Source organism: Sapajus apella, unplaced genomic scaffold (assembly GCF_009761245.1).
Source record: "Sapajus apella isolate SASKATOON/1434 unplaced genomic scaffold, GSC_monkey_1.0 scaffold105, whole genome shotgun sequence".
Classification (NCBI taxonomy): Eukaryota; Metazoa; Chordata; class Mammalia; order Primates; family Cebidae; genus Sapajus; species Sapajus apella.
The window spans coordinates 3,993,216-4,019,532 of record NW_022437045.1 but is presented as its reverse complement, the minus strand read 5'-3'; the positions used below and the strand labels follow the sequence as shown (position 1 = coordinate 4,019,532).

Sequence of the window (26,317 nt, the reverse complement as noted above, 5' to 3'; positions counted from 1 at the left end):
TGGATTAGTATTTATCCTGAGGACCTCGTTTTAACTTAATCACCTTTTTAAAGACATTATCTCCAAATAGTCACATTCTAAGGTACTGGGAATTAAGACTTCCAGGTGTAAATTTTGGGAAGATGCAATTCAGCCCATAACATATAGTTCCTCAAAACTCACTTATCTTGAATTCTTTTTGCTTCCTTAAGAACTTACTTATTATTTTATAATGTGCAATATACGTAAATGGGACAAAAATTTAAAAAGCATAAAGTATCTGGAGTCTCTTTCAAAGACCATCAGTTCTCATCCTCAGAAGCAGCCACTGTTATCAGTTGCTGGTTTAATCTTCCAAGAGATGTATGTGTGTGCCCATGTATCATTAGGCAGAAACAAGCAGGATGCAAAGCAGGGTGCATAGTGCTTCTATTTGTATTTCAAAAATAAAATACCTACAAGTATATATGTATATGTGTTTATGTATACACTGACTTGTGTTCTCATGGCTTTATAATTTAATTTAAATATTTGACACATTTGGAATTTATTTATGTTTAGGTATAGTTTTGATCTCATATATGTGTTTCTAAGTAGTTTTCTCTTTGTCTGAAAACTGTTTTCTTGAGCAATCTATCTTACCTCCAACATTTGAGATTCTACCTTTATCATGTACTGAATCCTTGTAACTATTTGGATCTTTTAATGAATTTTTTCTTTCAATTTGTGGAGAGACAGTTGTCCCCTTCTGTCCCCAATAGCTCTCTTGCTGCATTGCCTGACAGCATGCTAGTGAAGACCTGTAGCTTCTCTTCCTTCTGGTAAGAAGGGTTCGCTTGGCTTCAATATTCCTTGGGGTCTTTGGCTGCTTCTAGCACAATTTTGTAGTTTCTTTGGCCACACGGCATCTACATGTAACCTACAAGAATGAGAGCAGTAGGCTAGTAAGGTCTTACTGCTGGACCACATTCCATGATAAAGTCTAATTTGCCCAGCCCAAGTGTGTGTCTCCTTGGGATTGGGAGAGATTGGAAACATCTGTGTCTTACACTCTCTGATGTTTGTAGCAATAGCCCCAGACTTTCTCCCAACACTGTTGATTTCAGATAAGATTAGGAATTTTGTAACTTTATATTAGAAAGTTCTAAAGTTAGTTTCCCCTTACTATTCTATCTTTCAGATTTTCCTGTTTTCGCTTATTTTCTTCTATAGTTCCAAGAATGTTAATATTTAAAATATTCTCTCTTTATAGAGTAGATGTTTATTCTCTCTCTGAGACAGCTTAAGGGGTTGAGACTCACTCTCATTAGAGAAAAATAAAAACAGGAGGCTGGCACTGCCTCTGCTTGATAATGGAGTAAAGGGGCCTGCATGGAGAGACATTTACTCTTCTGGAGATAACAGAGGAATGATACGGATGTCTGGAGACCAGTTGTGAATCCCATGAAAGGGAGCTAGCATGAGGTTATCTTGAAAGGAATCTCCTGCTTGGAGGGAAGATGTGACCCTAAGAAGGAGTGGGTCACCAGAGCTCAACACCCAAGGAAGTGGTCATTACCTTGACAATCGGAGGCAAGACACTGTCCTCATGAAGAGAATGTGCCTGCAATGAGGTTTTCTGTTTCCTCATTCCGAGTCCACCTGCAGCTCTTCAAAGTCAATGCCTATGTGCTGTACTACTGTGCATTGGGAGGACCAGGGCAACAGTCTTAATGACATTTGTAGAATTGCATTTAGGAGTTGGTGCCCTCCCAAATCACTCTTACATTGGATATTCTCACATGTTCGTAGATCATCCCCTAGTGAAGTCAGTTACCTGATGTTCCCTACTTTTAATCAAGAGGCAGGCACCACCATTGACCACCTTCTGTTATGCAGAGATACAGACAGAAGGATCAGGAAAATAGACAAAAGTCCTTTAGCCCACAAATACTATCATAATATAGGCATTTGTAGGCCTTAAGTCATAAAATTTGAAGCAGTGGTAATTATATTGCTCAAATATTTTTTATCTTTTAAAACTTGACTGATTTATCTATTGCTAAGACCCATGTTAAAAATTACCAAATGATGGTGAGTTTGTCAATTTAGCATTGCATTTTGCAATACAAATGACCAAATTGCCCATACAAGATATAGAAAGTATACAGAAACTGATATTATAGAAAAAGTTTTTACAAAGGAACAGTAGCCAGTTTTGGCAGTGTTTCAAAAAGTATTCTGGACATGGAAAAAATAATGAACATGTAAACATCTTTTTATGAAATTATAGAAGATTGATACCAAAACCTAAAGATAAGGTAACACAAACAAAAGAAAATACAAACAAAACTATAGTTCAGTTTAATTATAAATATTAATGTTAAAAAATTATAAATTTAGCAAACAGTGTATCAACATATTAAAAGAGTATTTCATCATAAATCCATCCATTATGGAACTAACAGGATAGTTCAACATTAGAAAATAAATAAAATTCATATTAATAGAAAAAAATAGAAAAAACAGAGATAAATTAACATTTACTAAAAAAGGAATAAACATTTACATGATACTTCACACTTTAATATGCTAAATTGTATCTATTCTCTATCTAAATTTATATTTGCTTTGCATTTTACTGAATGCCCTTAACTCAAAGCAGCACAAGTAGCAAATGTGTTTGTCTTTTTGCCTCAAACATTTTCTGCCTCGTCTCTCTTTCCCATTTTTTAAATAGTATTTGAGGCAGATCCATCCACTTAGAGGTATTAAGGTTTCCAATCAGGTTCAATCTCACATCCAATGGAAAATTCTCTCTAGCTCAGGCCCCATCATTAGTGGTCCTGCAGCAGGAAAAGGTGGGAGAAAGTTTGTTTATTCTTCTGTTCTTCCTTGCTTTTCACTTCCACTTTCCCATCATTTCGATGCTTCCAAGTTTCCTTTTCTTCCTTGGTTACCAAATCCAGGGCATGCAAGTTGAACTCTCCCAAGAATTCTTTCACCAGTTGATTTTGGTGCACTCCTGTGGAACTAAACTTCCCAGCAGCTGTGCAAACATCAAGCCAGGGAGGGAGGTGCCAACTTCTTCTTACAGAAACTTCCATCTGTAAGAAGATGAATGCGCCCTCTTTTGGAGCTCACTGTGAGGAGGGGGCAGCATTTCTCCTCTTTTCTTCATCTATAGGCCAAAAACCTACTTCCAGCACAGGTTCTTTCTTCTAGACTTACCTCAATCTTCTGCCGATATGGGCTGGGCAGAGTGACAACTGGTTGCAATTGCTGAGCAATCCCTGGAATGCTAGACATGGCAGCTTCTTGATCACTCCCTAGAATGCAGAGTTCCTACCTACTGTCCTCTGCTTTGAGGTTTAGACAAAATTCTAAGAACAAGAAAGTTCTCGTTATATAACTTGTTAGTATATATAGTCCTGGGTTTTCTAAAGTTTAAAGCCTGATCTGCGGGCTGTTTTCTAGCTTCTGGACAAAATTTTTGGCATGCAACTTCATAATTTTTTTTTTTTTTTTGAAATGGAGTCTCGCTCTGTCACCAAGGCTGGAGTGCAGTGGTGTGAACCTCTGCCTCCTACATTCTAGCAATTCTCCTGCCTCAACCTCCCAAGTAGCTACGACTATAGATGCACGCCGCTATGCCTGGCTAATTTTTTGTATTTAGTAAAGATGGGGTTTCACCTTGTTGCCCAGGCTGGTCTCAAACTCCTGAGCTCAAGCAATCCACCTGCCTCGGCCTCTCAAAGTGCCAGGATTACAGGCCTGAACCGCTGCTCCCGGCCATTTTTTTTTTTTTTTTTTTTGTCATTTAAAGATGATTTTGGCATAGTTTCATAATTACATAAGTTTTGTAATATCACAGTTTCAGTCTTATCTCATTCAAAGCTTCCCTCAGGCCCAGCACAGTGGCTCATGCCTATAATCTCGGCACTTTGGGAAGCCAAGGTGAAAGGATTGCTTGAGCCCAGGATTTCTAGACCAGCCTGGGAAACATGGTGAAAACTTTTCTCTGCAAAAATTTTAAAAATTAGCTGGATGTGGTGGTGCATGCCTGTAATCTCAGCTACTTGGAAGGTTGAGGTAGGACGATTACCTGAGCCTGGAGAGGTCAAGGCTGCAATAAGCCATGATTGTGTCACTGCACTCCAGCCTGGGAGACAGAGTAAGACCAGGTCTCAAAAAAATAAAAATCTAAAAATAAAATAAAGCTTCCCTCATCTACAGTGTGAGCATGTTTAGAACTCATACTTCCTTGCTATGCAAAATGGTGGAAGGTTAGTCTCCCCCAGTTGCTGACCTCTCTCCTCACTTTGCTAAGGCAGGTTGCTTTAGCCAAGATGGCAAGTGTATACCATGAAAGGTAACAATCTTTGAGTGGCTTCTCATAAGAGGTAGTCTCCTGAGACAAGAGGATCCCAGGTGCTAGATCATGTGGGATGGACTCTAGAGCCTTGAGCCTGAGGCCAAGTCCCACGAGGGCAGCTGGAGCATGTCCTGCTCACATTAAGGACAAATGTATAAAACACAGAAATCTCTGGAGAGATCTGCAAAAACTGAAATGTAGTTGAAAAAAATTAACAAAATGTTACTTTTAACTGCTATGTGTTATGAAGTTGAAAAATTAAAACTTGAATGTTAACTGGATAAACAATGAAATGAAGGGAGAAATAAAGATGTTAAAAAAAAAGAAAAATTAAAACTAATCATGACTCAAAAATAATTTCGAAATTTAGAAACTATTTTGAACTAAATGATAGCAAAATATATATCAAATCTGATGGGTACAGCTAAAGTAGTACTTACAAAAAAATGTATAGAGGTTCCTTTCTCTTTCCTTTCCTTTCTGTCCCTCCCGTCCCTTCCTTTTCCCCTTCTCTACCCTTCCTTTTCCCCTCCCTTCCCTTCCTTTTCCCCTTCCCTCTCCTTCCTTTTCCCCTTCCCTCCCTTCCCTTCGTTTTCCCTTTCCCTTCCCTGCCTTTTTCCCTTCCCTTTTCCCCTCTCCTTTTTCCCTCCTTTCTCCCTCCCCTTCTCCCTCCCCTTACCCCTCCCCTCCCCTCCCCTCCCCTCTCCTGCTCTTTTTTTTGACAGGGTCTTGCTCTGTCACCCAGGCTGCAGTGGTGCATCACAGCTCACTGCAGCCTTGACCTCCTGGCTCCAGAGATCCTCTCCCATCAGCCTCCTGAGTATCTGGGACTACAGCTGTGTGCCACCACACCCAGCTAAAAATTTTTAGTCTTAAATTTTTATTTTAGGAAAAGACTTCTTAAGGATAAAAGAATGCAAAAGAAATAATGATAATGAAGTCATAATTGAGAGGATCAAAAAGGCAAAAATGTCTTTCAAAGAAAAATCATTTAGACAAACTTTTGACAAAATTGATCAAGATAACAAAAGTCAGAAATACTTTGTTAAGAAATGATTAAGGGGGCACAATTTAGCTACAGTGCATATTTAAAAGATAGCATTGAATATCATAATAACTTCGTTGGCTGAAATCTGAAAACTTAGGATAAGTGAACATATTTGCAGAAAAATTACTACCAAAACTGAATTAGGAATAGATAGGAAACTGAATCATCTTATATCATTAAATAAACTAAATTATTTGTAACAAATGTTACATTTACAAAAACACATATTCATATGAATAATACGAAGACAATACATGGCAAGGATGACTTTATAGATAAGTTAATCCAAACTTTCAAAGAATAGGTAATTACAATTTTTAAATCCAGACATTTATGTTCTCACTCATAAGTGGGAGCTAAGCTAGGAGGTTGCAAAGGCATAAGAATGATACAATGGACTCTGGGGACTTGGGAGAATGGGTGGGAGGGGGTGAGGGATAAAAGACTCCACACTGGGTACAGTATACACTGCTCAGATGATGGGTACACCAAAATCTCAGAAATCGCCACTAAAGAACTTATTCATGTAACCAAATAACACCTGTTCCCCAAAAACCTATTGAAATTAAAAAGAAAAGAAACCCATCACATTGTAAAGAACAAAGTAGACATGAAAGTTGTGTGTCTCTCTTCTCAATGCAGACAAAAGTGACATCATATTAGTACCCTTAAATCAGATATGATGGAATAATTATACCACAGAAATAGGCAAACGTTACAAGTCAAGGTTCTGAAGACAGTCAGTTAATTATTTACCTGTATGCCATTGGGTGGGGAACTTACATTATTTTGGATTATATTCTAATCAAAACAATATGATATTCACACAGAAATGAACAAGTATCTAAATGAACAGGATACGGCTGGGTGCAGTGGTTCATGCTTGTAATCCCCGGACTTTAGGAGGCTGAGGCAGGTGAATCACAATGTCAGGAGTTCGAGTTCAGCCTAGTCAATATAGTAAAACCCAGTCTCTACTGAAAACACAAAAATTAGCCAGGGATGATGGCATGAGCCTGTAGTCTCAGCTACTCAGGAGGCTGAGGCAGAAGAATCATTTGAACCTAGGAGGGGAGGTTGCAGTGAGCTGAGATCACACCACTGCACCTCAACCTGGGTGTCAGAGCAAGACTCATTCTCAAAAAAAAAAAAAAAAAGGAACAGAACATAGAGACCAACAGTATTTATAAATATATGTGAAAAATTAAAATATGATAAAGTTGGCATTGCAATTTAGTTGCAAAAGAATGGCTTATTAAGTAGATGATGTTAATGTAACTAGCAATTCAACAAAATCAGAGATAAACTGTCAGCTAACACTACATAGAAATAAATCCTAGTTAGACTAAACACTGATACAAAAAGGAAATGATAAAAATTTTAAAAGAAAATTTGTAAGGTACTTGTATATGATTTGGTTGAAAGAGGAAAGAAATTAAGGAATAACAATTTTACTAACTCCCAATTTTAGAATGTATATGGCAAAAGCTAAGAAAGCTTTAAAAAAGTAGAAAAAGTATTTGTAATAAATATTTATTATCTGTAGCAAAAATTCTTCCTAGAAATTTATAATTAAAAATAAGGCCAGGGGCAGTGGCTCACACTTGTAATTCTAGTGTTGAGGCAGGAGGATCCCTTGAGGCCAGGAGTTCCAGACCAGCTTGGGCAACATAGTGAGACCCCGTCTCTACAAAGAAAACAAGCAAACAAAAAACAATCCTAGGATAAAAAGCAAACATAAATGGGCATATTAGAAGAAAAAATACAAATACCTAATAAAATTATGAAAATGTACATAATTCAGATGTAGTCCAAGAAATGAAATAAAAGCAACTGTTAAATATTATTTTTACCATTCAAACAAAATTAGAGGAACAGATAATATCAAGGCTAGTGAGATGTAGGGAAACTAGCTTCTGCAAGTATTATAGTATTATATTTCTCCAGCTTTTATTTAGAAAGCAATTTGACAATTGTTACTGAAAGTAAGAAAACACAACAGCACACACACATGCACTTTTTTAGGAGACAATTTTCTATGGATCTCCCATATTTCTGTACTTCTTGAAGGCAGAGACACAGATTACCTTTGTTCCAAACTATATTTTCAAAAATACTTGTATAGTGAAGAACTGTGGAAGGCAGAGATGATATCTTAATGTGGAGCAAAAAGCTGGTGTGTTTACTGGTAATTATGAGAGATTCAAGTTTCTTAAGTTTAGTTTCCTCTGTTGTAACCAAACCTATGGTGAGTACCTGGCCCTTTCTACATCACACTATGAGAACTGAGACTTGGGTAAGTGGTGCAAATGCTATTGCTATGAGTAATAAGCCATTGCTTTTCTCTTATCCTTGAATCTCACGTCATCTGCCAACATTTGTAAAATTGTCACAGGCTACCTTGTTAGCTTGCAGGAAGGGCGAAAATCTGAATTTTCACAGTTCTTGAGACTTTTGGCTCAGCAGTCACGTTTCTAAGAATCTATGCTGTGGAGATAAAAATAATAAGGCATAAAAGCATAATAATAAGGGGGGGAAGGTCAAATAACTACAAACAATCTGGACATGCATCCATATTGAAATGAAACAATTTGTACTCTAGTTGTCTTATTAAATATTATGAAGCATACAAATGAAGTTGAATCTGTATCTTTTGAAATTTCGGGTAAACTTTCACATAAAAAAACAAATTGTAAAAACAGTTTGGGATCAATGTGTTTGATTCAATTTTTTGTAAATTAAAACAAAATGAAACTGATTTAAGTGTTTGAACGTGAAAAGAGGTATAGAATTTCTTATCTTTGATTAATTGAGGGGAAAGCCCTTTCTAAATTCTACCTATTTTGCTCTATGAATGTTTCAATTTTCTTGCCTCAAGTTGCTTGTCTTGAGAGTTCCGAATGGGAATCCCCAAACCAAGACTATGTCCACAGGCTGTTTGTACTAGGTGGAGCCAGGCTGAAGCTTTGTACCAGTTAAGACATTAGGTCTGGCATCTTTGTAAGAAATTTGGTGTTCACTTAAAAGTCAATTTCTGGTATTTCCAAGGAATTTTAAAACATTTTCTCAATTGAGTTAACTGGAATAACACTGTACAAATCTGGGTTTCTGCCTGGAACATCCAGGACCAAATCAGGCATTCCCCTAAGTCAAAATTCCAACTTTAGTGTGGTCTCTACACACTCCCTTTTATTTTCTGGTGGTGGCCCCAAACCATCCCTGCTCATGCTGGGCTCAGATTTTTCCTTTCTTCCTTTCTTCAGAATTTAAGAAGGCTTGGTGCAAACACATAAGCAGCTCAGATTGAAGGTGGTGATTTAAATGTGAAATTCAGCTTGGTTTGACAGCTTGGCTTTAAATCTTGGCTTCAAACCTTGGCTTTAACTCCTATTACCACCATCAAATATAACACTTTGAAATGCTGACCTGGGCAACTCAACCCCACTGTTAAAAAGGAAACGTCCTGGCAAGCAGGAGTGATTTCAAAATCATATAATAATGGGAACTCAATAGGGCTTAAAACCCCCCTGAATTTCCTTTTCTGTCCACCTGACTCACCCCAAAGCTGCTCCCATGCTTATCATTCTCCACATCACAATTTTTCTGTAACCTTTGTGTATCTTACATTTTCTTCATACTCTCTTGCCTTCCTCCAATTCTTCCTCACAAAAGCCAGAACATCAGGTCTAATAAGAAAGGTCCTCCATAAAGCAGAGGGAGTAGAAAAGAGACCCAAATGGGACAACTTAGAAGATCCTTTATGAAGGTAAGTCAAAGGAAGGCTGGGAGCACTTGTAGGTTAATGACTTTTTACTGACATAGGGACAATTAAATATTCATCTTTTTCCTATTAAACAGAGAGTATAATTACATGATCAATCTTAAAGTCTGTGGATTTGAAACCACTAGCAAATTCCAAGGTCATCCAAACATCTATGTCTATTGCTCACCTAGACTACAGACACAGATTTTATATTCCTGAGCGAGAGGAATCTCTTCTCCTAAGCAGCCAGCCATAGGTATTTATGATCCTTATTCCTCCATTAATACCTATTTGATGGACAGATTTGGGAACTTGAGATTCCATTGACAGAAGGTAGCTATTGACAGAAGTACTTAGAAGAAAGTACTTTACATCCAATATAAAATCAGTAGAGACCAGGCGTGGTGGCTCATGCCTGTAATTCCAGTACTTTGAGAGGCTGAGTAGGGGAATCATGAGATCAAGAGATGGAGACCATCCTGGCCAACATGTTGAAACCCTGTCTCTATTAAAAATAAAAAATTAGCTGGGCATGGTAGTGTGCACCTATAGTCCCAGCTACTCGGGAAGCTGCGGCAGGAGAATCACTTGAACCTGGAAGGCAGAGGTTGCAGTAAGCTGAGATTCTGCCACTGCACTCCACTTGGGCGATGGAGAGAGAATCAAAGAAGAAAAAGAGTCTCAAAAAAAAAATCAGTAGATATAAAGGGCTAGCCCTAAAAATCTCACAAAGGTGGTGCATTCTGGGTTTTTTTTCTTCCATACATACTTTTTTAGAAGGAAAGATAAGTGGACTATTTTTAACTTCAGAAATAAACTCCAATTATTTTAATCAGATGACCAGATAATGGAAACTACTAGATCCCTTCTCACGCCTGCAGTTTCACATTCAATAAGATTGCAAAGTGCTGAAAGATTCATTAGAGTCAGTCAGTGCACATCAATGAGGCTTCCACCCAAAGAAAGAGGACTCTGAAAGCAAGCAGGTGTACAGTGAAGAGAGCCATGGATAATTCACAGAACTTTAATTTTGTTTATAAACAAAAACTAGAAATGGTATCATAGTGGTTTTCTACTTACAGAAAGATAACAGACAAGAGCAGCAGGAAAACCAACAAAGTGGGTCTGATGGAGACATTCTGCAACACGAAAGATAAAGATTATAGCAGAGAAAGGATATCCTTTATAAAAGGATATCCTTCCTGTATAAAACATTTTAGCAGTACAATTTAGGAGGTGCCCTTTTTCTCTATCAGCTAAAGTCAGAAAAACATAAACTATATGGAATGAGAAATAGATAAAACAAAAAAATGAAAGAGGAGCTAAAAGGCATATCTAAAATTAACAGAAGTGAGAAGTGAAAAAGATGTGTGTTTAAATTAAAACACTTAAGAGTTTATGTATACACCTTGTTATGCACTGAATTATGTGCCCCTAAAGTTCGTATGTTGAGGCTCTAACCTCAAATGCAACTGTACTTGGGGATAGTCCCTTGAAGGAGGTAATAAAGGCCTCCTTGAATGAGGTCATAGGGTGGATCTTAATCCAAAGGACTAGTGTCCTTGTAAGAATAAGAAGAGATACCAGGAGTGAGCACACACAGAGGAGAGGCCATGGGATGACACAGGGAAGAGATGGTGTCTGTAAGCCCAGGAGAGAGGCTGCCCCAGAAACCAAACCTGCCAGCAGTTTGATCTTGGACTTCAGCCTCCAGAACTGTGAGAAAATAAACTTCGGTTGTTTAAGCCCCCAACATTTTCATATAATACAGCCATAGCAGACTGTATTATATGAAATATACACACCTCAAGCAGTGATAGGCCGAACTGAAACTCAAGAAAGTTAAAAGACTGCTGTCCAGCCTGGTGACAGAGCAAGACTCCATTTAAAAAAAAAAAAAAAAGACTGATATGGAAGAATTATAACTTCAGAATCTTTTTCAGAAGGTGGAGAAAAATAAAAACCAATCAACAGAAGGGAGCAGGGAAGTGTAAGACTCAGGAGACAGAGAATAGGGATTCAACATATAGGTGTTCGGTATATTTTTTTGATAGGAAAAACATAATAAAAATTATAAAGAATTTAAAGGATTCATTTAAACTGAAAATACTACAAATAAAAATGGATCCTTATAAACAAACATATTTAATTATGAGACCAATACTTTCATGTAGTCTGATGGTATTATACAATTTCAAGATTAAGAAAAAAAAATCTTGTGATTCCTAAACTATGTGCCAAGATGTCTGGGGGTATTGCCATAAACTGGCACAATGGGATATTTTCAGTTTTTGAGAGAAACAGAAGAATATAGGACATCTTTTTTATATGTGTAATTTACTAGCTTAAGGTAGTTCATAATTTGAATTTCGGATTGTAATTCATTTCTTTTTATGACGTCACATTTTTGTGAAACTGGATTTTTGGTGGGGATGGATGTTTTGATAAAAAGCACATACTATATGAAAATCAATGTGTAATAAGAAATGACACTGGACGTGTCCAATATGATTTCAGGGTTTGAGAAGTTACAGTTACATTTGTGATCAGTAGGCACACATACTTCATTATTATGTAATTGTGGTTATGAATAGCTTGAGGGTGGTTAGTAAGCGATATTAAATTATTTAAGGGTGCCATGAACCAAGCAAGTTTGGGAACCTCCAATTAAGCAGGAGGGTATTTGAGCAGGAAAAAAGATAATGCAAAATTATTTATTATAAAAATAATAAAACTTAGCTTGTCTCAGTCTTATTCCACAAAAGTAAACCTCAGATGGCTAAAGAGGTTTCTATTAATACTTAGCCAAACTAATCTCATTTATTTTCAATTTTTTTGGTGAGAGTATGTTCATGGTATTCATTTTCTTAGTTCTGAATGTCTGCTAATGCCTTTTAGTTCAAAAGAATTACTAAAAGATATTAACAGAAGAGGTATTTATACTAAACAAGGAATAAATCAAAATTACTAAGCTTTAGGGAAGATCGTGATATAAATTTATCTAAGGCATTAATAATTATTTATATAAATGGTTTCAAATCCATTTAAGAGATAAATAAGTTATTTAAAAAGAAGATAAAACATTAAAAATACTTTTTTTTTGAGACAGGGCAGATGCAGTTTTACAATTTTAGCTCACTGCAACCTCCACTTCTGCCTCCCAGGCTAAAGTAATGATCCTTCCACCTCAGCCTCCTGTGTAGCTGGGACTACAGGCACGTACCACAAAGCACCATCCTGGGCTAATTTTTGTATTTTTGGTAGAGATGTGGTTTTGACATGTTGCACAGGGTGTTCTCATACACCTGAGCTCAAGAGATCCGCCTGCCTTGATCTTCCAAAATGCTGGGATTACAGGCATGAGCCACCACACCTAGACTTAAAATACATTTTAATAGTAAAAATGTATGTCTACAACCCTACTTTATCAGATGATATATGCTAACATGATTAATACAAATATTTTATCTGTTAAATTTCTATTAAAATCCCTTTTTTCATGCTTTCTTGAGAGAATACCATGTTCCAAGCACTTCTAAAGTATTGAAGCAATTTCCTAATGTGTAAAGATTTCTTATGACATTTTATTTACTCTCTAGCTTATTTAGTGAATAAATGTTTAGAAGTTATAAAACAGTAATTTTTTAGCCCTGTTTATATATGATCATAAATTGAAAGGAAAAGAACACAAGAGAATGGGATTTTATTTGATTTTTGAGATTTCAAAACATACTATGTAGGAAAATATGTAGTAAAACATCTGATTTTCATTCTTTTTGTGTTGAGTTTAGTAATAGAAATTTATAAAATAAAAATATTAAGAAAAGTGCAAGCAAAATCAATATTCTTCCTAGCCAATTTTAAAGGCTGGACATTTTTATAATATGCAGTTTAATGATTTCATAAATAACAAATTATAACAAGTTAGGCATATGCACTGGCCTTTATTTTTATATTACTCACTTATCAAACTATTTTTTGAGGTTTCTAGGATATTATTCAGGCAGGAGAATAGGGTCTAAAGACAGGGAGCCTAAGGCCAACCTGAAGCTGACTTCTTGGAATTGGACTGAGAGGAAAACCCCACCTCTCCATGCCCAAGTGACAAGGGGTCAGAGGTCCTTCCCTCTACAAAACTCTTTCACCCCTATGTCACAAACAGGAAATGCCTCTGATTGGTCTGAGCCAAGCCTTCACTTCAGTCTCTAATTGGTCATGGACTAAGCCTTTATTTGCATAGGGTCTGACCAATTGTTGGCCTCTAAAAGGTACCCAGGGGTGTCACCAAATTCTTTTAGTCTAATAAAAACCCTAAAGAACAGTGCAAAATCAGGGTGCTTCAGCTGCTTGCTGTAGCCCACTCCCACTTGGTAGAGGGTGATAAATAAATCTGTGCTTTCTTTGCTTCATTCTTTTGTTGCTTTATTTGTTCATGTTGTTCAATTATTTGTTCCACAAGCCAAGAACCTGGACAACTCGCAGCCAGGCCATTCCATCTAGTGACATTATTTATCTTTCAACCACAAAAGTACCATGAGCTAAAATAAACTGGTCCTAATATACAGATTTGTTTTAAATTAAAGAACATAAATATCAAAAATTATCCCAAAAAACTGGACAAGTAAAATATTAAGATAATAATAAAAAATGGCTTTACTCAATTAATTTTTGGAAATAGGCAGAAGTAAAATAATTTTGGCAAATGTAGATTCTGTTTTCAGGTTTGAGACTAATGTGGCCTTGCATATATTAGAGGAATGTTCATATCCTCCTCAGAGCCTTTCCTACCAATCCCTGATTGGTTTAGGAACAGTAGGAATTTGCTTTTAGAAGGGTTTTTCAATAAGCTGGGAACCAGAGCCCTTGATACTGCCCCTCCTAAACTGCAAACCTGACTGCAGTTCTGGCACCCCTTGGGAATATACATCTCAAATTCCTTTATAAAATATGATAGGTTAATGAAGTTTAGTTTCATGACCAATGTCTTGCTAATATTTTGAGATTTTATGGACAAAGAAAAATATATAGACATATATGAATTTTACTGCCAATAAATGAACCATTTTTAAAAGAGTACTCTTTGAGTTTTTTATAGGTATGAAATACATGCAAATAGTTAACATATTAATATTTTATATACCACTGCTTTTCAGACTTTAATGTGCCTAAGAATGACATAAAGATTTGTTAAAATGTAGATTCTAGTTCAGAGAGCCACATGAATCACTAAATTCTGCTGTTCCAGGGACTTTGAATAGCAAGGATGAGAACGATGACCAAATTCGAGTGTAATTGAAAATGAAGACATGGAAATGAAGACCCTTATGAACCAATATGAGAGTTTTATTTCTATTTTGAAAGCTAAAGGAATTTGATCTGTCATGACCATATTTTTACTGTAGAGAAATCACTCTGGAATTTGTTTGAGTATATAGTGGAGGGGAATTGGACTACAGCCAGAGAAACTACTTAGTAGACAAAAGGTAATCCAGTTACCATGGTAGAGCCCCATTTAAAGACTGCCGGTCCAAGGACTATAGAGAGCCAGTTTATACAAGACACTAAACTTGACAAAAATATAGTGCCAGTTAAGCCAGACTTTCACTTACGGCCTTAGGTAACTGAGGAAAAGTAAAATGACCCTGCTTCTAGCAACATAGGCTATACATCTGAGCACAAAATAGGACATCATGTCTTGTTTCTCTTAATGCATGTCTTGTTGATTTTTGTTGGAGGTAGAGGTGCATCCCATACTGGGCAACTTAGACCTTATATTTGACGATGAGATCAGCCAACTGAAGCCTCTTGAAGTTTGACATTTCTTGTTATTACCTGTTTCCTTCTAAACTGAAATAATGCAGGGGCTAGTACGGTAACATGGAAGTGAACACTGTACTTTACCATCTAAATATGAGCCTTTAAATATACCTCCTGAGATATGGCATAGTTTATAAAATTGACGTAGTGAAAAATGCCTCTTTTAGTATATCCAAGTGAAGTATCTAGATCCCTGGTAAATACTAGTGACTAATGTTATCTGGCAATGAATGAAGAAGACTTTGAAGTAAAACAGAATTCCAAATAAGTAAAAATGCAATGTTCTATCACTAATAATCAGTCCTTTATTTTTGACACAAAGAAAAAGCTAGACAGATTCTAGCTAGGTTCAGTATGTCAACACAAATAGGAGGTTGAACCAATGTTTAGAGAATATTGTTTGAAGAGGGACTAAGTAATGGCCTTGTGTTTCCACTCATGCGTATGTAACTCTAGGTGGGAGTTTGAATACATTTACAAGAAATTAAACAATAAAAGAAATCAGATAATGGAAAAGGGAAAGTGTTCCTTATAAATCCCTTTATCTGGAGAGTCTTATCTAACACATATCAGTAGCAATGTCAAGGCAATATTTTACTTAAGTAGACATTTTTTAATTCACTCTGTATGCTTTTCTCTTCTTGGTGGTCTAACTCCTCCTCTTACATACTTTCCATTATTTTTAGTGCTAGAGAAGAATAGGGTGGTGTGTGTGTGTATGTGTGTGTGTGTGAATGATTCTGAGGTAGGAGATGTTGATGTATGGGAAGTTGCTATCGCTCAGGAAGAGAATGCAGACATCTTTTACAGGAAAAACAGAAGAGTGAAAGAAATCCAGGCAGCTGATATTAAAGGGCTATACTTAGTTCCACAGTTGGGAATTTGGGGATAGATCACTTCACAGTGTGCAATAGCACAGCCATTCTAATTGAGAAGTGGGGATAGCACATTCAGACAGAAAAAGAGCAGAAGTTGTTCTCCTCCATGCATGTTCTTTCTAAGCTCCCATGTGCCCAGAAGGCGTTTAGAAATTCCCAGTGGGGTAGGGAAAGAAGATGAGTTTGGAAATTTCAGACCTGTTATTGGGCTTCTGCAGAAAGGAGCAGTGTGACTTTAGGACAGAAAGTCAGTGCCTAGACAGAAGTCACACTGAGAATATGGCCAAGATCACAGTGGGCTGAGTCAGGAAGGGAGCATTAGGCTCTGAGCTTACTTAAAAGATCAGACCACTAGATTCACCAACTCTTGACTTCAGAAGTGGGTGTCAGCAGGCACCAGCAAGCAGGAAGGAAAATGCCATTGTGTTGCAAGGGCAAGTGGGGACTCAGGACATAGGACAGAATCTTGCACATGGCTCCAAGGGCCTTGCCCCCTTCTGTCATGATTATGTGTTAGCATTCCCATGTCCAGGTGCCATCTGGAGTTGAAACTTAATATAAGGTGTCGTTACTTTAACAAAATGGTTACTTCTTAAAAGTAACCGTGGCTTACATTCTTTTAAATAGATAAAGAATTGGTAATCATTTCTTTGTGCTTTACTTGATTAAAAGCTAAACAAATGTGACATTTTACTTTTCAATTTAAGGAGCTTTGGTTTTCTAAACTGTGAATTCAAAAAAAGTTCAATTTAAATTCAAACTGCTCACTAGAGGAAGTTAAGAATGATCTCTGGCATGGCAGTAGGTATATTATTATTATGCCTATTTTACATGGTAATGATAAAAAGTTTTTGTGCTTATGAAATAGGATATAACAACTAGGGATATCAAAATTGGTCATATTTCTCAAATTCATTAATAATTAGATTCTGGACATTGCCACTGCCTTTAATTATTTTTCATCTGTAGCACATTGGCTTGGGCAGTTTTTACATTAAGTAGGGCATAATGTTGTAACATTTCAAGAGAAAGTGGTTTCCTTGTAATGTGTATCTTCCTCCATGTGCGTGACTTTAATTTTGACATGGATATGGTCCAAAAGGCATATGAGAAGCGTGGATAAATGATTTGCCTTTAGGGATTTATAAGACTATTCCTTAGTTCACTGAAAAAACTCATTTGCTAAATGGGCCCTCACTGCTCTGTGAGTTGTTTACTTTGCTCTTACGTAAGTTCAGATTGCCTAGTTCTTCTAGGATTAAGTTGGTTTTGGCTATTTCTTCTGATCTCTTTCAATAGTCTAAAAATGCTCAGTCAGACACTTAAAATCATGTGCAAGACAAATCAAACTACTTTTATTTTCAAGCTAATTTTCTGAGAGTAATTTTCTTATCTGTAAAGTTACACCAGAGAAAAATAAGCTTTTAAAAAATAAAGGAAGCAATTCTGATTACTTTAGTCTCTTTGCTGTTTAATGTTAACATTCCCCTAAACATCCTGAAATGTAAAAGAAATTTTAAATAAATCGAAGGCACTCTCTATATTTCCTTAATGAGTATATTTTTGAAAAGAGTATGCTGTATACTGTTTTTGTTCAAAATCTTTTCCTCAGAGAAATAATAGCAACATTGAATAGAAATAAAATGATGCAGAGGTTAAAAGTCTATTGTGAGATTTTTCGTTCTTTCAACAATTAATACATATGTTTTTACATTCAGTTGTGTTTGTTGATTACAACAGAAAATTCCTTGAAAACAGCAGAAAGATCAGTACCTGTCACATGCTAAATATGGTAAATTATGCCAGCTGCATTTCTAGGCACTAACACCAGACGGCGCTAAAACACTGCAGTTAGTTGTCTGCCTGCCAGTCCAGGTGGTGTTCACAGCTTGTTCTAGGCATAATGCATGTTCTGTACATATTGCTAAACTGAGGGATGGGCAGAGTAGGGCAAACTGTAACTACAGTTGGTTTTAGCTGATGCTTAAATACAGGATATATTCTGTTTTCCTTCTGTACAGGAGAGGGAACTCTTCACAGGTGAGCTCAAGAATGTATTTCATTCCACTTTGTCTCTGGTTCTTGATGGCAAAAATTAATGGTTAGGTGCCTGAGATGTAAAGAAACAACTGAGTGTATCTGTTTAAATTAATCACTAGTGATGGAAATTAGGGAAGTGACAGAAAGTAAAAACCCTTAGGCAAAGGCTTAGGGACAACTTAGAAAGAACTAGAAGGATGCATGCCTGGAGTGTAGCGAAGAAACAAACTCCATTTTTGAAAACCCAGTAAAATAGAACAGCTAATTTCCTTTTTTTCTCTGATGCTACTTCCTTTCAAAATGATGAAATGGTAAATGGTGAATTTTGAGCTTTCATGTTATAGTCAATGCAAAAGTTTTTAAGAAAAGCAGATATTCTTGCTGCTTCTTGAGTTAGAATACAGAATGAGAGATCACTGCTGTGTTATGGATAGAAAATGTGATGGAAAGCAGTTGCAAAGTTGGGCATAATTCTATAACATTTTTTTTCTTCTTTTACAGATATATTTGCTAGTAAGGCAGCATCCACACAACAGAGCACTTCAGTTTCAAAGCATGTTAAAACATCTATGTGGTAGTCAGCAGAATCATAGACTTTTTGCTTCTGCCATTCAGTGAGGCCCTGTCATTGACAGAGCTTGGTGACTACCAATTGTTGATGTTGATGGGCTATACTGGGGCTCTCAGGAGAGTTGGGGGTCTCTGTTCTCTGAGGTTTTCTAAAGTTCTGAGATCATGCAGTTTCATAACAATGAAAATCACTTGACAGCAGTAATGGAGTTGTCCTTATGAATATTGATTTGTTTAACTGTTAAGTTGTGAGCACCTAGGAATGAATTTGCTTCTTAATGGCCATATTATACTGGATAGTCTCAGGAAAGGGCTTTTAATGAAGAAAATAAAAACAAAATCTCAAGATGTACTACAATTATATTTTCTGTTCATCAGACAAAATAAGAGAAAATGAAAAATTGTAATTAATTGATGACTTTAAAACTAAAAAGTAAGTTATTTATTCTTAAACAAGAAGTTGTTTCTTCTTTAAGAAATATAATAGCTGAGAACCTCAAAGGAAACATATACCTGAGGAATGATGTGAAGTAATAGATACCTATTACTTCTAAACTTATTGCATATGAATTTATTCACATTTATCACCATTTATACAAAAAACACTTAAAATTTCACAATCTCTCCTGTTTCTACAATTGATAACAGAAAAAATGAGGAGAAAAATTAAGAATATGAAAAATAACTTTGAGACAATACAATATAATACATGCTTCTGCAAATTTTTTAGAGAACATATGTGATGACAGCATAGCATGCACTTTTGTTAAGATTAAAACAGGCTGGACGCAGTGGCTTATGCCTGTAATCCCAGCACTTTGGGAGTCTGAGGCTGGTGGGTCACCTGAGGTCAGGAGTTCGAGACCAGCCTGGCCAACATGGTGAAACTCCGTCTGTACTCAAAATATATAAATTAGCAGGGCATGGTTGTGGGTGTCTGTAATCCCAGCTACTCAGGAGGCTGAGGCAGGAGAATTGCTTGAACCTGTGAGGCAGAGGTCGCAGTGAGCCGAGATTGTGCAACTGCACTCCAGACTGGGTGACAGAGAAAGACTGTCTTGGGAAAAATAAAAAAGAAAGAAAAAAAAAGATTAATAAAATACAATTGCGATTTGATAATGAAGAGAGATTTTCAAATTTATTCCTCAGTTTTTTCTGAAAACGAAAATGTTGTATAATCACTTAACAATTTACCAATTTTCAAGAGATAATATTCAGTAAAATGTTATACCATCACCAATAAGGAGGGAAAAAACATTCTTAATTTTTTTTTGTTAATTGGCTTATTTTCGGGGGGGCAATTTTTTATAACAAGACTTTCAAAAGGCCAAGATCTTCAAGATGGCTTCAAGCTTATCAACTGGTAGGTATTTTCGTAAATATAAAGAGAAATATGAAAGTAATATGCTTCAATAATCAAATTAGCAATTGCAATTTGTGTTTGAATCAGATATTCTTTTGTACTGTATATATTAGGCAAATTTTATGAGACTAAACATTACAAAGAATGTATTTCACTTTCCTAAGCCAGGAGAAAACTTCAGAACCAACTGAAATGTACCAAAATATGGATTTATTGTATTTTATTTGTACATATTACTCTTCCATATAATAGTTTTATGATTTAGAATATCTTGATATTTCATACCTTTATTGGAACCTTTATAGATGAACACAAACTATATACCCACATCATTAAATTTTGATACAAAGACAAAGAAGTCAGTCACAAGTGTCTGAGAGTTGTTTGGTTGGTAGAACTTCTAGAAGGTAGTGAGTTTTGAGAAAATCGTGATAACAGAAAGTAAAACTTGCACATGTGGTATTGCGAAGAAAGAAATTGAAATGGTAGGTAACACTTAAGTAAAAGGCTAATAACCCCATTTTAGAAGACATGAGTATCTGTACTTTAGGATTCTTTTCTCGGTTTGAATAAGTTATTTGAGAATCCCATCTGGACTGTCAGAATGGATATTAACTAAATAGAAAAGGATTCTTGAGAGAAAATGAATAATGTAATTCACTAGAAAAATTTGAAAAACAACAAACACTTGTGATGAAATTCACAGAAACTGTACCTCCCAGGTAGTCTACAGTTGTTCAGTCTGACATTGGATTTTTGTAACTCTAATAAGTCTCAAACAAATACATATATTGATGAAAAGCTGACAATAAATAATGCTAAAATTATCATCATATCTCCAATGGTCTTTTATAAAAGATGATACAACTGCATTCCTTTTAACTTTAGTTAACTATTTTTAGTGAAGCCTTTCAGTGAGAGCTTGTGCACAGACTAAAAAATGATAGAACTCTAGCATCCCCAGAGCAGGCTCAGAGTGAAGCCTACAGTTGGGATAGAGCACATGTTTTGCCTACCTGTTTAACACGTTTTTTGAAAAGAATGTGGTTATGACATATATTACATAAATTCATCTCAATCCATTATACTTCCTTCCAGATACTTCCACAAACAACTTAAAATTATAAAATGAATACACATACTCATTTTATGATTATGAAAAGAGTATACATACTCTTCTTATGATTATAAAATCATCTTATGATTATAAAGTGAGCACATGTACTCCCGAGTTCAAGCGATTCTCCTGCTTCAGCCTCCCAAGTAGCTGCGATTACTGGTGTGCACCACCACATCCGGCTAATTTTTTGTATTTTTAGTAGAGATGGGGTTTGTCCATATCCATCGGGTTGGTCTCAAAGAGCTGGGATTACACTGCTCCCAGCCACTTATTTTATAATTTTTAGTTGCTTAGGGAAGTATTTGGAAGACACTTCTGTTGAAAAGTAACATGTCAGATTTTTATAATTTATACAAATTAAGTAATCTGCTTATATTAAATCATATTTTATTTCTTTTACTCATCTATGTTAAAATGTACTTAATGCACCCTTTATCAATTTTGATTAATTTGCAAACTTTAACATATTATAGTCTAACTAAAATTCATTTAATTTAATATATTCTCCAGTTGCATTTTTTTTTTTTTTGGTTAGCACACAACAGTTATTAATTCTTAGGGTTTGGGTTAATTAATACCATGTTAATCATGAGTTTGTAGTACTTACCTTATTAACAAAGAGAAAAAATAGTATCAGTCTTAGGATCTGAAGTCAGAAAGAATATAGTGAAAAAGTTTAAGATTTGTAATCTCTTTATTATTGGGTTTATCCCATAAGAAGATAATTTTGAATTTTTCTACATTTTTCCCATATTGTCTTACATTTCAATCACCATATAAGGCTCTTTTTTTACACCACAATTAGGTCACACGGATCCTCACCATGAAAGTCTCAAATGGCTTCCCATCTCCATCAGAGAAAAATCCAAAGTTCTCATCTCCATCCAAATAAAATCCAAAGTTCTCAGTCACCTACAACATATGGAGAGATCTCTGAGCACACCCTGACATCTTATCCTCTCTTTCTCATCCACTCCACTACACCAACACTGGCTTCCCTGCGTGATTCCATGTCCAGCACCCTCCAGCCTCACATCACTGCTGGGGAGCTTCCCTTCTCCAAAACATATCTTCCCCAGACATCTAGGCAGCTGATTACTTTGTGACCTTTCAGTCTTTGCTCAGTCTTTCTCAGTGAGGCCTTTCCTGATCATGTTATGGGAAAACTTCCTTCTCTATCACCCTCATATGCTTTATTCATCTTCGTAGAACTAACTTGTTTTCTTTGTCCTTTCCTTCTTCAAGTCATAGAACTTACTGCCACCTGTATTTTCCATGTTCACGTTTCACTGATTATCTCCTTCAGTAGAGTGTAAACATCAAACATTTTTCCATACCTTATTAAAGGTTATATATTTAGTACCTAGAATAATGCTAGAGACACAGTGAATACTGAAACACATTTATTAAGCATGGCAAACTCCTAATTCCTTGAAAAATCATTTTAGCTATTCCAGTTTCTTTGCCTTTCCATATCAATTTTTTAAATTATTGGGTGAATTGTGCTAACATTTTTGAGGAATCTTGTCTAAGATGTGAAATTTATGTGTGTCTACTTGTTTGTAATATCTCCTTCTTATCCTTCTGATGTCTCCATGATCTGTAGTGATGCTCCTTTTCTCATTCCAAGTATTGATCATTTGTGTCTTCTTTTATTTTTTTTTGTCAGACTTGCTCGAGGGTTATCCGTTTTATTGATCTTTTCAAAGAACAAGTTCTTTGTCACATTGATTCCCTTTGGATTTTCCCCACAGTTGGGAGTACTCCTCATTACTATTGAATGGGGGGATGGATAGGAGTGGGTATTCCACCTTCCCATGCGGTCTCTGCTGACACATGGTATGGGTAGTCTAGTTACCACGGGACAATGGTTATAGCTCCGACTCTCCATGAGGCATCCTCTGATGCTGCCCTAGCAAGGAGGAGCCTCAGTGCCCCCAGTGGAAACAGTTTAGGCTTACCACGTGGTCTGTAGTGACACCATGGAGAGGACCTTATCCCCAGCCACAAGGGTAGAAAGTCTTGGCTCCCTGCTTGGCTTTCTCTGGCAATCTGGCAAAGGTGCTGAGGCCTCTCTTCGTAGTTTCTTAAGGACGAACATCTCAGCTTTTTATTCGGTCTTTGCCAGCATAGGGCGGAGGCACAGTTTTTATTATTGTCCAAAAGTTTTCTGTCTTGCTAGGCTGACCTTGTCCTGGTCCTGTGGTTAGAGAAAACAGAGATTTTTCTGGTGTGTTTTTTCTTTGCACCTGCTTGTGTTTCCAGATTGCTCTTCATCAGCTTTACATCTGGGATATATGAAGCTGAAAGAAAACCTACAGAACTCACAACTCTGTTATCTCTTGGATCCTGACATTCTTGACCTGTCTATCTTCGTCTCTACATCTTTCAGAGTCTTCTTGTGTTTGCTTTAAATATAATGTCCAGTCATTTTAGTAGTAGTTAGCAGGAGGAGTAGAAGAAGATGTGTTTGTTTCGTGTTTCCCAAAGCACAAATCTGTCTCAAGCACACATTTGTAACTGCTTTGTAGGGGAATTTGATGGTCTTATATCTCTACCTGACTGCTTCCGTGCCCCAGCAAAATTGATGACAGATGAAATATGTCTTGTACTTTATCAAAACAATCAAACCAACAAATGCATGGAGAAAAACAAATTCTTTTCCTGAAATCACGTCTCTTCATTCTCCCTGAACATGTAATTTTTAAGGGCACAACTCTTTTCAGAACGTCAAGTTTGCTTACTGGAAGAATTTTGTGTCTTTGTGTCTAGAGGCTGGGTCTTCTCTCAAATCACGAATTTTGTTACAACTATTCTAGCCTAAATAATCCAGTGAGGTTATGGAATGATACTGCAATACAACGGTTGTCAATTGGTGTGCATTTTGCCTCTGAGGGAGCATTTAGCAATGCCTGGATTAATTTTTGTTTTTCACCACTCAAAGAGAGAGTGCTACTAGCATCTGCTGGGCAAAGTCCAGAGATGCTGAAAACATTCCCAAATGCACAGTACACACTCAAACAATAACAAATTATCCTGTCCAAAGAGTCAGTAGTGCTTAGATCAACAAACTCTGCTGTAACAGGGTTTGTAACCCTTACTAGAGACACTGGTACCATTCTGCAAATAATAGATGGAAATTGCTCTCTGAGAGGGCTACCTTAGGAGAGAGTGTAGTTTTCAGTTTGTAAGAGAGAATCAGTAGAGAAACTGTAGTCTAAGACAGTCAGAATTGAAAACATGATTCTATGAGAGAAAATGGTAGCCTAATCACACAGATGCATGAATAGTAACAGGCACAGCCAGTGAGGTTGTATATCAAAGAGGATTCTCTCACATTGCTAGTGGCAATGTAAATTTGTACAGACTTTGAAAAATTGTCTGAGAGTATCTAGTAGAATTAACGATGCACTTATTCTATGACCCAGAATCCAAGGCTTGAGAATATAGCCTAGAAATTCTTGCACATCAGTATCAGGAGACTCACAAATAATTTGCAGAGTAGCATTTCTCAAAATAATTAAAAATTGGGAAGGACAAAATTTTTCTCCACAGTAGAATACATGATAAATTATCATCCATTCATACATGTGAATACTGTAAAAAGATGAAAATAAATAAATTACAGTTACATGTATCAACACTGAAAATTTCAAAAACCTCAGCAAGAAATAAATCAGTATTCAAAAAACATGTACAGTATGATTTTATTTATAAGAAGTTCAGGCCGGGCGCAGTGGCTCATGCCTACAATCCCAGCACTTTGGGAGGCCAAGGCAGGTGGATCATCTGAGGCCAGGAGTTCAAAGCCAGCCTGGCCAATACAGTGAAACCCTGTCTCTACTAAAAATACAAAAATTAGTTGGGCATGGTGGCATGCACCTGTAATCCCAGCTACTCAAGAGGCTAAAGCAGGAAAATCACTTGAGCCTGGGGGGCGAAGGTTGCAGTGAGCCGAGATTGTGCCATTGCACTCCAGCCCGAGTGACAAGAGCAAAACTTAATCTCAAAAAAAAAAAAAAAAGGTTCAAACACAAAAACATATTGTATAGTAGTAAGCACAGATTTGTTAAAAATGTTTAAAAGTCAAATAAATAATTGTCTCATGTCAGTATAGTAGTTTTCTAGGAGTTAAGGAGGGGGCTGTGATAAGTAAAGAGGCATAGGTCTTCTGTGTGTGGAATGCGTAATGTTTATTTCTGACTCTGCATGTTGTAAGATTATTATTTTATTAATCATAAATATATATTTAGTATACTCTTTATGCAGTTTATCTCACTATTTGGAGATATTAACAACAAATAATGTGGAAAAATGTGGTGTTAAGGAGTAGTAATTTTTCAGGACATACATTTTAAAAAGGTATGAAAATACAATTTATCAATTGGTAGTGTCCAACTTAGAAAGGAGCTAATCATTTGGACAAGAGATAACAAAAAGAATCATATACATATTATTTTATCTTGGACAAAATAAGTCTTGTGTGCCACCTACCCTTCAACTACCAAACCCGGCTAATTGCCTTAATCTCTTTGTTCTGAGTTAAACTGAAAAGTTGAATTGTTGTAATTAATTCACTTATATTGCAAATTGATGACAACCAGGAATATTCTGGTTACCAGGAAAACAACTTAAGTGAATACATTTACATTCTGGTTTATAGATCAGTTTTGCTAATCTCCCAAGATAAAATGAGCTTTCCGTGGCTTTCTGCACCAGCAAAGCTCAAGACCATTCTTGAGCACGGTGATCCCACATTTATTCTACTTTACATCCTGATATGGTTTTGCTCTATGTCTCCACCTAAATCTCATCTCGAATTGTAATCCCCACATGTCAAGGGAGGGACCTGGTGGGAGGTGATTGGATCATGGGGATAGTTTCCTCCATGCTATTCTCATGATAGTAAGTTCTCACAAGATCTGATGGTTTTATAAGTGTTTGACAGTTCCTCCTTCACACTTGAGCCCTCTTGCCTTCAACCATGTAAGATGTGCCTGTTTCCCCTTCTCCCATGATTATACGTTTTCTGAGGCTTCCCTAGCCATGCAGAAGTTTGAGTCAACTAAACCTCTTTTCTTTATAAATTACCCAGTCTCAGGAAGTTCCTTATAGCAGTGTGAGAACAGACTAATACACATCCCATCTACTAAACTTCTGTTGTAATTTTTGCTATTACAGGGTTCTGCACAATATTACTACTTTATATCTGCATAGAACTTTTGAATACTTTTCAAATTTTTCATGTATATTTTCTTATTGTAACGTCATAATCACATGATGAAATAAGCAGAAGAGTTATTATCTGCCTTTTTAACTGAATAATAAATAGGTTAAGTGACAAATACAGTGAACAATTATGAGGACTAGCTGTGTATGTGGCAG

General features: G+C 36.3%; 1 long non-coding RNA gene across 1 annotated transcript; it reads right to left on the bottom strand.

Annotated features, from left to right (window-relative positions):
• Nucleotides 1-13,525: 13,525 nt before the first annotated feature.
• Nucleotides 13,526-24,542, bottom strand: LOC116536912. The gene is made up of 3 exons (XR_004262867.1): nucleotides 24,531-24,542; nucleotides 21,954-21,961; nucleotides 13,526-13,619 (listed from the first exon to the last, which is right to left on the bottom strand). It is a non-coding gene; the product is annotated as an uncharacterized LOC116536912 (long non-coding RNA).
• Between the last annotated feature and the right edge of the window lie 1,775 nt (nucleotides 24,543-26,317).